The sequence below is a fragment of the Hylaeus anthracinus genome, unplaced genomic scaffold (assembly GCF_026225885.1).
Source record: "Hylaeus anthracinus isolate JK02 unplaced genomic scaffold, UHH_iyHylAnth1.0_haploid 11997, whole genome shotgun sequence".
Classification (NCBI taxonomy): Eukaryota; Metazoa; Arthropoda; class Insecta; order Hymenoptera; family Colletidae; genus Hylaeus; species Hylaeus anthracinus.
Window position 1 is genome coordinate 8,643,735 of NW_026534344.1, and position 12,221 is coordinate 8,655,955.

Here is a 12,221-nt window from a genome sequence, read left to right on the forward strand (position 1 = left end):
AATATTTAAAAGGATGAAATTAATAAAGGCGCGAATAACCAAGTTGGTTGCGATTCGAGTCAACATCGCGTCATTGTTCTCGACATTCTTCGTCGCGTTCCCGGAGGCTTTATTACCGCGGGGCGATGATTTGCAAAATAAGCCCTTCTGTTCGTTTGACTTTCGCCAGCTTCCCAAAGTCAGCTCGGCGTTTATCAAGTGTATGAATTAAATTGCTGTTTTATTACCCATGGGGGAGCTGGGCTAGGGCCACCACCCCCTTGTTCCCCATTCGAGTTCAGACAAGATTCGGTATTCAACGTTAAACTTTAACCCCCGTGAATATCTCGGCTGTGCAAAGTGCCCTGAACTCGAGTCTAACGTACACGAAATACAATCACGTATTCGTTATTATAACACGAATTAAAGTTAAATGATAGTTTGCACAAGCATAGTTTAGTAGCGTAGACGTTTCAATCCCAGAGTTTCGCTTTTCCTCGGTACAAAGTAATATTAGTGTTCTCGAGATCATATAGAAGAATATAAAGAGCGATAGCGACGTTAAAATTATGTGAAATATCTATAAATATGTGTGTTGGAAACAATTACTAAATGGTAAGAGAAATTATGATGAAAATGTAAGTTTTGTCATGCTACATGTACATGTTATGTCAGTTACTGTAAAAAACATTATTTTGTTTATATTTTACAATATCAAGACCTCTTCGTGCAATTTTAAATAATATAATACATTCTTTCTTTTCAGGGAATAACAATGAACACCTATTACAGTTGACTTCTTTGAAAACTGGTATTTAAGTAATTGAAAGTATTAGAGAAGACGAAATTGTTAAAATTTAGAAGAATCAAATTTTATATTTACTTAAAGTATCTACTGTGTACTTACTTTATTTATAAGCCGTGGTCCTGATTTGTAACTTCAGCTAGAAGCCCTTTCCAGTTTCTTCATAGAGCTGGAACATATACAGTATTTTGTTAAAAAAATACTCTCCCCTCTATTTTCTTGAAAAGTTAAACCCTGGTAGTTTCGTCGCGTCGAGCGAAGAGGAATCGCGGGGCAACGATCACGAGGGAAATTTACGAGAGGAAAATTCGGCGAACAGTCGGAACATGGGCCTCGTCAAACGAACATTTATCCCGCGTAGGTGACTTCCGGAAATGCGACACGATTCCCGCATTATGCCGAGTACGTAGCGACGACTGTTACGAATCGCCTGGCGAGCGCCACTCTAAAACCCCTGTTGGATTCTAAACACACCCTTTACATACCGCCCACCGACCCGTGGGTGGGTTTAAGGGGTTTAAGAGGACTGCGACACGAGGGGATTTCGACTGATCGATTGTACGTCACTCGGTATATTTCTTCGACCCTTGGGTTTTATACTCCGCGAATCCCGTTGACGAAAATTAAACACTCTTTTTTCAAAAGAGGATTCAGGGATACATGGATGATTAAAAAATGATCTTGGAGTAGTGCTTTACACTAGGAGTCATCTCATTGCAAAATATTTAAATAAAAACGCGTTGCATTAAATAAGGTAGCATTATAGTTTTGATTTGTTGGATATTCAGAGCACTGCTACCTTCGTGGAGTATCTTATTTATTTATTAATAATATAAATTGATTCTGAATATTACATGTTAGAAAATAACTTGCCTTGCATTATATAATATATATTAAAAACTTAGAGATATGTATTGTATTTTATTCAAGTTGAGTTTCAATTCACAGTAACATAAACCGTCACTTATATTTTTCAGCAAACATTCCCAATGATGATTTTCTTAATCAGTACTTCTAAATTAAATTCTAATAAACTTATCATGATTCACTTGCAGTAATACATTAAGATAAAATATTTTTTAATACAGTCAGTCCCATGAGTATTCGTATTCTCTATACCTATTAAAGAAAAATGTCTAAATTAAATGATAGGTTTGGTGTTCCCAAACAAATCTAAAACTTTACACATGTCTATATTTATAATGAAAAATTTATTTGGAAATATCGTATCTATCATTTAATTTAGACAAACTTCTTTAATGAACATAGAAGGTACGAATACTTATGGGCCTGACTGTATCTATCTTTTCCACTAGGAATGTCAATTGTGCCGACACTAGAAAATAATGGAAACTTGGTACATTTTGTAAATGCATAAACTCGTGCACGGATAATAAAGTTACACGTTTTCGTATCACGCTGAGAAAGTAACCATAAATTGTTCCTGGAAAATTTTCATTTCGTCCGTCGATTCGCAGGAACAACATGTTGAAACAATTCTATCGAGCGCAAGGGGTTAAACTTGAGAGAGACGATCGCAGTAGCAACCACGCCGTGTTTATCCGGCTTTCAGTCGCTCGGTTTTGCAAACAAACACGCCCTCAGCCCTCTCGAGCGTTCATCCCTCCGCCCCTGTTTATCGCTGAATTATAGACAAAGCTCGTTTCAGTGTTTCCATCCCGAGCCGCGACATACTTAATCGCCCTATTTCGCGAAGAACGCACACATTCGCGCGCCGGTGGTGCGCGGTTTAAAAAAGCGAAGCGTCGCTGAAAGAGGACGCGACGGCGTCGATCATCAGCGTCCAAGGGGTAAATTTGAAAAAAGTTCATCCCTCCTTCTTCCTCTTTTCTGACTTCCTACCCGACAACTTTCGTCCGTCTCCGTTTCTCTGTCTTTTACCCTCGCGGTACCACGGGCAATCACGGTGCCTGCAATTTTCATGAAGTCCTCGTCGGGTCTTCGAGTTCTTGAATAATTCAGGGTCAACCCGGCGGGGGCGGGAGGGTTCGGAAAAAATGGCGCCTGCCCCCACCTCCCGTCCATCCCCTCTGGGCGCAGCGATACGCCGAAATTTTGTTGGTCGAGCACGCTGGAAAAACTCTGACGCGCCCGCGCGCGCGCACGCCACTTGTGCGATGCTTGAACGGTCCACCGCTTTAATAATTTCGTGGTACGTCGAGTAGTTGCGAGGTGGAAATAAAATAGGGAACCGACAGAGTCGCTGCTTGCTACGAAAAAATTTGTTTCCCGTTTCCTTTTCCTTTCCAGGTGCCGCATCTCTCTTTCCTCTGGCTCCGTACACCTCCTCTTCCCCCTTTCGTCAAAGAATACCTTGTTCGCTAATATTTCACCGGGGGCGAATCAAAAGTCTCGACGAGCTTTATGCAACGAACGTTCTAACGCTACGCGAAAATATAATTATCTCCGAGGAATCGTTATGTCGGCCGTTTTAATCGTTGTTAGCGTACACATACGCGAAACGATTGCTACGGACGATTGTTTAAATAACTACCGTTGGCCGAAACAGCCCCCTCCGTGGAACGTGGAAACTTTGTATTTTTTTCTCGGGTTCATTTCAAGTGCGCGCCAACACCCTCGTCCATTAACCGCTTAAGGACCACGCCCGAATATACTCGGGAGGATACTATGTGCCGAAAACCCTACTCACGAGATAACTCGGGCAAGCTTTACCTGCAGAAAAAATCACTCCTGAATATATATTCGGGTGAAAATAAATACGATTTATGGTATTGTCGCGAGCACCCTTTGGATGAATCCAATGCCTGCTGGTACTCGCGACCGGAACAAGAAGACAGCGAGAAGAAGGCGATCGGATCGATCGCCTGTCAAGCTGTCAGATTCGAGCAAGACGCCATTGAGTCCTGACGTTCCGAAACTAAGAACAGATTTAGTTACTATTGTTGACATTTGTATTGTACAAATATTATACATTAAAGTTACTCGTTGATCCTTAAAATTCTCGTTATGCCAAACATAAAACATAACAGTAAGTAGAAGCGCAGATTATAGATAGTCAACCCCTGTGTAAATTTTTGTATACTGTATGCAAGTTCTTTTAATTTTATTTTCACATATTTGTGTAAGGATTAATGTTACAAAAAGTAAACAGTATATATCAACTTTCAGTCTCATCTTTGACCCGAAATGGCTTTTATGAGGGACATATATGTTCAGTAAATAAAATTCATTCATAAAGAAAATGTATTATTTTTTCCATTATTTAATTTTTTAATGATTACTGAAGGGGTTGATCACGCTACGGGCCGAACTGTTTGCGAACCAGTCCGCAATAAAGCGATTCCCAACCACGACGAATTATCCGAGCGTCAATTGTGACCGATATCGTGGCGTCCACCGATGTAATTTATTCCGGAATCGGTATGTTCTAGTGGCCCACGCTATTAATCAAAATCAATTGGAGTTTTAGTAAAAATTGGGATAAAAAAGTGACACATTTGCATTTGATGTATTTATTAACTATTTCGACTTGATGACATTTTTGTCAAGACGAACTAGCAACACTAGAAGATTTCGGAGTACTTGACGAACTTCCTGTAGCTAACTTAAAATCATAAACACAAATTCTATATGTGGCAAACACGAATGTTTCAATATTCTACATACCGTTATATTTAAAAAAATAATAGTTATAATATTAGCCCATTCACTGCCAACTACGAGATGTCTCGTAGTAGAAATTGATTGTAATTACTCAAGGAATAGGTTTATAGCCTTTTGAGTCTCGAATTATTACAAAAGAAGATCGTGAATTTTCTTTTTAAAACAACAAATTTAATATCACTTTATATTACCAAATAATAATCAAGATTACAGATCTGTATTAAATCTTGGCGTCCAAGGTCTGGCAGTGAATGGGTTAAATTCTGAACTTCTTATACAAGTGACTTCACCTTGTAATAATGTCAAATCAAATACTCTTTTATTTAAACTGATTTCAATAGAGAGATTCATTTGTATATGGTTTCAAAACTTTAAAAACAACTTTCTGTTGCGATTGTCGAATTTGAATTAACGTTGGAGACGTTATAGCAATGGTGGTTGCTGTCAAATTTGAGACAGAATCAAATTGAAACGGTAATCTTTTATTAAACATGATTTCGGAATTAAGGTTTTTTCTTAAATAAGAGAAAAATTTACTTTTTCTCAAAGCAGAATTGAATTGAAATATCAATCCTGATTATTGTAGACCATCTTATACTTCATTTTAACGAATATCGATTTCTTTCGATCTGTTCGGCTTTAATATTAATTTTACATCTATAATAGAGTATATAAAACTCTCTAAAGGATTGCAGTTCTTCATTTTTGAAACAGATGAAGCTTTTCCAAAGCCTGGAGGATGATAATCAATCATTTCTACTGATAACGCGACGCGAATAACCCTAACAGAATGCAGAGCTAACCCTTGTATGTGAAAACAAATAACTAATTTTTAAAAAATCAAGACAAAGTAACATTCGTTCGCAAATTTCTCCAAAATTAACAATTTGTCTAAAAGTGTATCCACGAAACAGCAAAAATATTATTGCATCACTTGGATGTTTAACATATTATCACTTATCACTTACAGTTCGACTGATATTAGAATGAAAAAGTATTATTACACGTTTGACAAATAAAAACAAATAGTTTGATGTCTAGGCTATCACAAATTGAATATAAATCAATTTACCAATTATAGAATTACGAATACTGTGTATATTTTGTATATACATTAAATGCATTTGCAGATGCTGCAATAAATATTTCCGGTACTTAATAAGTGTTATATGTGAAGTTGAAATTTTCTAGTCGTCAGATTGAAAATATTGGGACCCATTGGAACGAGTTAAAGGAACGTCGAGAAAACGGTGACAAATTTCTAGTAGATACTTCTGGAACAAGACGAGGAGATTGTGTCCTGGATGACGAAGGACGCGACACCTGCTCAGCTCTTACGGATCAAGAACACTGTTATAATCCTTTTGCTACGACCATAATCCTGGCTTTACGGGCTCGCGACCAGGAACGTTCGAACGAAGGATTAACGCGTAATTAGCAGGACGAGGAGGACACGCGACGAAGACATCTACGAGTCCTTCCGCCTCATCGCCCTCTGCCGAACACGTTCCCGTCTTTGTTTATGCTGAAATCCTGATTGCCATCTTGTCACCTCTTAACCATAAGTATTCTTAATGTGATCGGTTCGTTAGCTGCTCTACGTAATTCGATTTGCAGCAGATCCTTTTACTTCCATCGCAAAATTATCTTGCGATCATTTACTTTGTTCATCCCTTATTTTCTCAGATCTGAGTTCCTTTACTATTGTCGATTATATTATATTATCATAGTAGCAAATTCTGAGAATAACCCGATGCTATGCGTTGAATCGACGATATTTAAAATTGTCTGCAAGACTATATATTGGCATGTTTTATGCACAAATACTTTCCGTTATTATACATTACAAATCGAAAAGGTATTTGTTATTTTTCAAAGAATTATCGTTGTTATTAGTATAAGTATGATAGCAGATATTAATTTCAAATATTTATTCAATAACATTGATTAATAAAATGAAGAGGAATGATGTAGGTTGTTAGAAAAGTACCGTGTACATTAACCGGCAATGCATGTATGAATAAGTTTCTAAAGCTAGTGCATACAGTTGTTTAGTATTGCCAAAAATATGTTTGAATATAGTCGATAGATTCTAAAAAAAAATCTATGTTGTAAAATGTAACTGAAATGAAATTGTATAACAAAGGGCGGTAAGGAATTAACTTCTTCCTTCATTAAAACAAGGGAATGTTAAATAATTCGCTATTACAGATCAATATGATAATTATACGAACAAAATGTAAATTTGTTACTTTCTGAACAAGTTAAGTCAGCTGTATTTTTGTTAATACAACGTTGCGTATGGTCGTTTTTAGATATAAATCTCATTACATTCAAAATAAAGTTTAAGAATTATATGAAACGTATTTGGGCAAGAGGAATCAGGAGATCAAAGTTTAAGCATATTCTAATTTTTCGACAGAACAATATCCGGATTATGGGGAGATCGAAAAGTCAACTTTACAGTAATAGGAACAGGCGACTGTTTGCCTCGAGATGGATGCGAATATTGGCAGCTAATTATACAAAGTCAGCCCCCAATCCCTTCGGGACAATCAGGTTGGCGAGGATTCGTAATAATTCCGGTCGACTGAGGTAATTGAATGGCCACCTCTCGAGCATGGGGAAGGATTAACCGGGTGGCCTGACAAAAGGATTCTTGGAATACAATAAATCACGGTAGCAATCGACATGATTACTTATTGCTGAATTCCCTACCTGCTTCGCCCAGAATTTCTGTTATTGCTATCCAAGATGTACAGAACGAAATTCAAACGGCTATAAAAACTGCTACCGAATTTTATAACCACCCGGTTTCAGAGCGTACGCTCCACCCTTTTTCCAATTTTCGGCCTGAGTCATTGGGGAAATAATTTTCGTGGAAATTCTGAGAGCCTTCATGGAGCCATTAGATGTGCAACAAGTCCGGTTGCGCACTGCCAATTTTATATAAAATTTACTTAATCAATGATAAATATTTCTTTAGTATAAAACTTTTACTTTTTGTTATTAACACATTCGCGACCGGCAGATATTTTACGTTCCTAATACCGAGTACTGACGAAAATAATAAAATTCTGAAGCTGGACATCGTAAATTTGTGTCGTTAGGGCGAATATAAGAATGACAAAATATGTTTTGAAATATCAATGTTGTAAATTTGTAGTGTATAAAATAAAAAGATATTCAGAATTTGTTCATAACCAGAAATGGAATTTGAAGTGACGTGAATTCACATGAGTGGTCTCGAATGTATTAAAAAATTCGAAAAGGTATTTTTATTTTTTTGATTTTGCATCGACGGAATTTTTTAATCTACGAAATAAATAAAAATCAGATCGAGCAAGGTCCGATGAACATCATGGCTCTTTAAACATGGAGGATTGTGTAAACTATCCCAAACAAACTGTAACAATTTTTACCAGCTTTTACTTGATCCAGGTGTAAGCAGAACTTTTCACTATTAATCAACTAATTATGAGATAAAAGTTCATAATAAAGTATTCCTTTGAAATCAGATTAAACCAAGGGCAAAATTTGTTCAGGGCACAATTCAACCTTTGTGGTAGTTAATAGCGTTTGGGTTGTTCTCAATGTTTTTTCTTACCACGTTATCCAAAATAGATCGTTTCTCATTACCAGTAACCATTTACTTTAGAAATGACCAGCTTTTGTGACACTTTACCAAGAAATCGCAAATTAAAAGCACTATACATATTTCTCCGTTAATTTGTATGGAACGTAAAAGCATATATTGTTCGTCAAACTTAGTTTTTTTCTAATGTAATGCACCTGATTTGCGTGAAATGTTTAATACTTCTAAACTATCTTTAACTCGATATGTTTATTCATCGCAGCTAGTGTAAGGTTTGTCATCGTTGATGCTCGAAATCTCGAAAACAATTGCCTTGAGAAAAAAATTCGGTCCATCGACGTGTTTTCGAACAGAATATTTTCTCCCTGACATTTTTTCTATCATATAAAATATACGATATATTTAAGGTGGTCAAGTTAGGTGAAATATCCTGTATAAAAGTGTGATCAAAAATTGAACTGCCAGGATAGTTTTAAATTAAATAGGAAATATAATAATATAACAATTATGACATGTTTTATTTGAGTTTGAAATTGGAGACTTTGGAAAACTTTTTGTAAGCAACGAATTCTCAAAATGCCTATCAATTTCGACGTGAGTGGACCTATTACACAAACCGATATAGAAGCATTGGCCTTTTAAATTCAGTAGGAAATATAATAATATAACAATTATGACATGTTTAATTTGAGTTTGAAATTGGAGACTTTGGACAACCTTTTATAAGCAACGAATGGACCTATTACACAACCCGATATAATGGCCAATCCAAAAAGAGGTCAAAGGACACCCCTCAGAGTCAAAGCGTTGCAACGACGACGCTAGCCTTCAGATAGGAAAAGATAAATGAAAATCGAGTCCTTCGACAAAAACCGATTGATCCCGGAGAGTTCGAAAGGGAGTGGGGGCGGCGGAGGTGAGAGGTCGTAGGTGAGACCTTCGAGGTTTGCTTGGAGGATGGTGGACATCGATCAGGGAACCGTCGTAAGGACGGACGTTCCTGCGTCCTGCGGAGGGGTTGATGGATGCGAGATTACAGCACCAGGGACACTCGTTGACACCCCATGATGTATCACCCGCAGCCTCCGCCTAGTAGCTCCGCTACTTACAACCGGGAATGGGGAGCAGGCCGTTCCAAAACGATGGAAAAAAGAGAAAACGTGTCTCTAGTTCCCCGCCCACAAATTAACCTCGCCCTGGATCGATCTTAATTTCGATCGTTCCTCCTGAACAGGTATCCGCCTCCTTCAGATATCAGGTAAAAGGAGGAAAATTATTGAAATGCTTAATTGGTGCAAGGTCATTAGTATGTCCGACCAAATAAGAAGATTTATTGTCTGGTAATATTTATAGTCATTTTCGGTGGTTTATTGTACAATTTTAATTAAAAAAGAATTTCTTTTTCATACTTGATGTTTATTTTGGAAGAATTCGTTGGTTAATTCTAAATTAAGACTTAGATGGACTAAAAAGAAGTTTATTTAGAGAAATTACTCGAATATAAATTTGTTATTTTTGAATTTTGTTTAAGCAATTTGCTTGATGACAGTCAAAAGTAATTTCGATATCAACAATTTAGACTGAAAGATGCAGAATTATTTGCAGAAAAAAAATACGAGACACAACGATGACAACTTCCCTAAGTGGTAAATGTACTGTATACTTAACACAACTGCAGTAATGGGATAACCCTGATAAATTGCATTAAAATACCTTCGATGGGATTAGCAAAAGAATTTACAATTAGATGGGTTGAATCACAAAGAAAACTTTCATGCTATTACATTAACCTTTTCGGTGCTCTGCGCTAGTATACTCGTCAAATTATTTTATTCTTGTCGTGCTCAAGACGAGTTAAATCGCAAGAGCTTATTGTTAACGAGTTAACTCGTTTTGAGCTCTTTCCTATTTAAAAAGCTCACGCGATTTAACTCGTGTTGGGCACGACAAGATCGCATGAGCTTTTTAAATAGGAAAGAGCTCAAAACGAGTTAACTCATTAACAATAAGCTCTTGCGATTTAACTCGTCTTGAGCACGACACGAACAAAATAATTTGACGAGTATACTCGCGCAGAGCACCGAAAAGGTTAATCTATCAGCAATCTATCACAATCTATCTGCGATCTATACTTAACACATCTACGAAAAAAGAGAAATAGAGCGCACGCTATGTGCTCCATTCGCACGAAATACAGAGTGCGTACATCAGATGCCCGACCTGCACGTTCTACCTAAAGACACTTTCGCTGGTCGGGTAACGAGTTTCGTCGGCGAGAACAAATTACAGTTTAATCCAGTGAGCCACATTACACCCCCTCGCGATATACATGGCGACCTCGTACGGGAGTATTCCCCAGGAAGAAAGGGGTGGCGAGGCCAGCGAGGGAGAGGAGGTCTTCCACTAGGAAGAGGAGGGTGTAAAAGAAACGCGAGAAAGAAGGACAGGGTAGAGGGTAGCATAGATAAGTCGGGGGTTGTCGGGGCATCTGCTTTCTTTCGTGCTTCCGGCCATCTTCTGCCACCCCTTTCGTCCTGCTTTTCGGGAGGGGGGAAAGAGGGAGAGGGTGTGGAAACGGCCCTCCGGTCCATTCTCGTCGAGACGTTGTATCGGGCCAACACGCCTAGACCCGTGACCAAGGGGTTGCGCGGATGGAGGGTAAGAGAATGTCGAGGGGGTGGCAAGAGGGGTAGGAGGGCGTCGGGAGGCAGAAGAACGTGCTGAATAGAAGATTGGAACTCTTTCTGTGGTGACGGCGCTTCTTCCGGCGGGGGTGGCTGATAGTGCCGGCTATTTCCGGTGGCCACCGTGACATTGCTATCGCCCGAGCAACGTCTACTATACCCTCGAGGCCATCCACGTTAAACGTCCTCCTCGAACGCTCACGTGTTTCCAGCCTTCCGACCCCCGTCCACCGTATTCGTATTTTTGCATCGCCGGACGTGGATTTTTGCCCGAGTTTCTTTTTACCGTTCCTCGCGGCCTGAATCTCTGCGAACATCATCGGCGAACACAGACTCTCTCGATTCTAACGTTGGACCTTTTATTATTATTGTTTCTGTTGAGAATATATATGTATCCGTTTCTTAATCATGTGTTTGTGTGGCTGGGTATGGAAGTGTATGTATATGTCTACGCGCCTTGACCTTATAATATGTATCCTTTTGTTTTAAGTCAGTCTGTCTCGTTCCGTCTGTGGGCAACGTTTTGCTGAGAATAAATATACACATATATTAAAACCGTAACAGTTTCTATTTTTTCAACCTCCTTTTTGGAACCGATCGCGACCATTGCTTTCATCGCCGAATTCTGGAATGCTAATGTCGTCACGAGTGGCGTATGTCAATCGTTTCAAGGACTCCATGTGTGTTTATTAGTCAGCGTAAAATTATTAGTATTATTTATTTATTTATTTATTGTCGCATCAGCTTGTAAGCCATTAGTCATAAAATAATTAAAATAAATACGGAATGACATATGGTTAGAATAACTATTTCTCACATCTAATAATAATTATAAATACTATTTAGCATTAAACTTATATTTCAGAAGGTTGTAGTGTCTTGTTAATTCTTGTTTATATTTTTTTGGAAATTTTTGTCCTTTGTAAATAAGATATAATTTTTGATATGCATTTCTTGCCATTTAAGCTGGTCTTCAGGTCCGATAACTTATATCAGTATTTTGTGTTCCCCTCGAAGTAATTATTCTAATATCTGTCTTGTTATTTCAAAACATATAAATACATAAAATAATTGTCTGTATAAGTTATTTTTGTATGTTCAACTGTAGACAGGGATTTTATATTATTAATTTTTCTTTCCTAATTCTGATAAAAACTACTTTTTGCAAATTTTTAACCGACTTCGAAAAGGAGGAGGTTACTCAATTCGACATGTATATATTTTTTTCCGAAAAACGATGTGCCGCGAAAAACAGGGTTGTATTCCACCCTCTTCCAAGTTAAAATGCAATGAAACAAATTTCCTGTTACTATTGTTGCATAAAATCATTAATTTAAATTTCACTTCAACTATTCTCATCATGAGTCAGCCGATACATGTAACTATGCCGTGAGTGTATCTCGCGTTGAAAAAAATAAAAGTTTCTCTAAAAGAAAAACAATCGATTAGCCTCCCCTGTAACAATAAATGAAGGGAAGCCTTGAAGCACTCGAAAATTTGAGATTTGCGATGA

At 37.8% G+C, this 12,221-nt stretch overlaps 1 long non-coding RNA gene across 1 annotated transcript in view; it reads right to left on the reverse strand.

Annotated features, from left to right (window-relative positions):
- Positions 1-909: 909 nt before the first annotated feature.
- Positions 910-12,221, reverse strand: part of LOC128889511 (uncharacterized) — a 91,936-nt gene continuing 80,624 nt past the window's right edge. The window contains exon 3 of the long non-coding RNA XR_008460461.1: positions 910-953. This is a non-coding gene — a long non-coding RNA (uncharacterized LOC128889511). The remainder of the gene's footprint in view (positions 954-12,221) is intronic.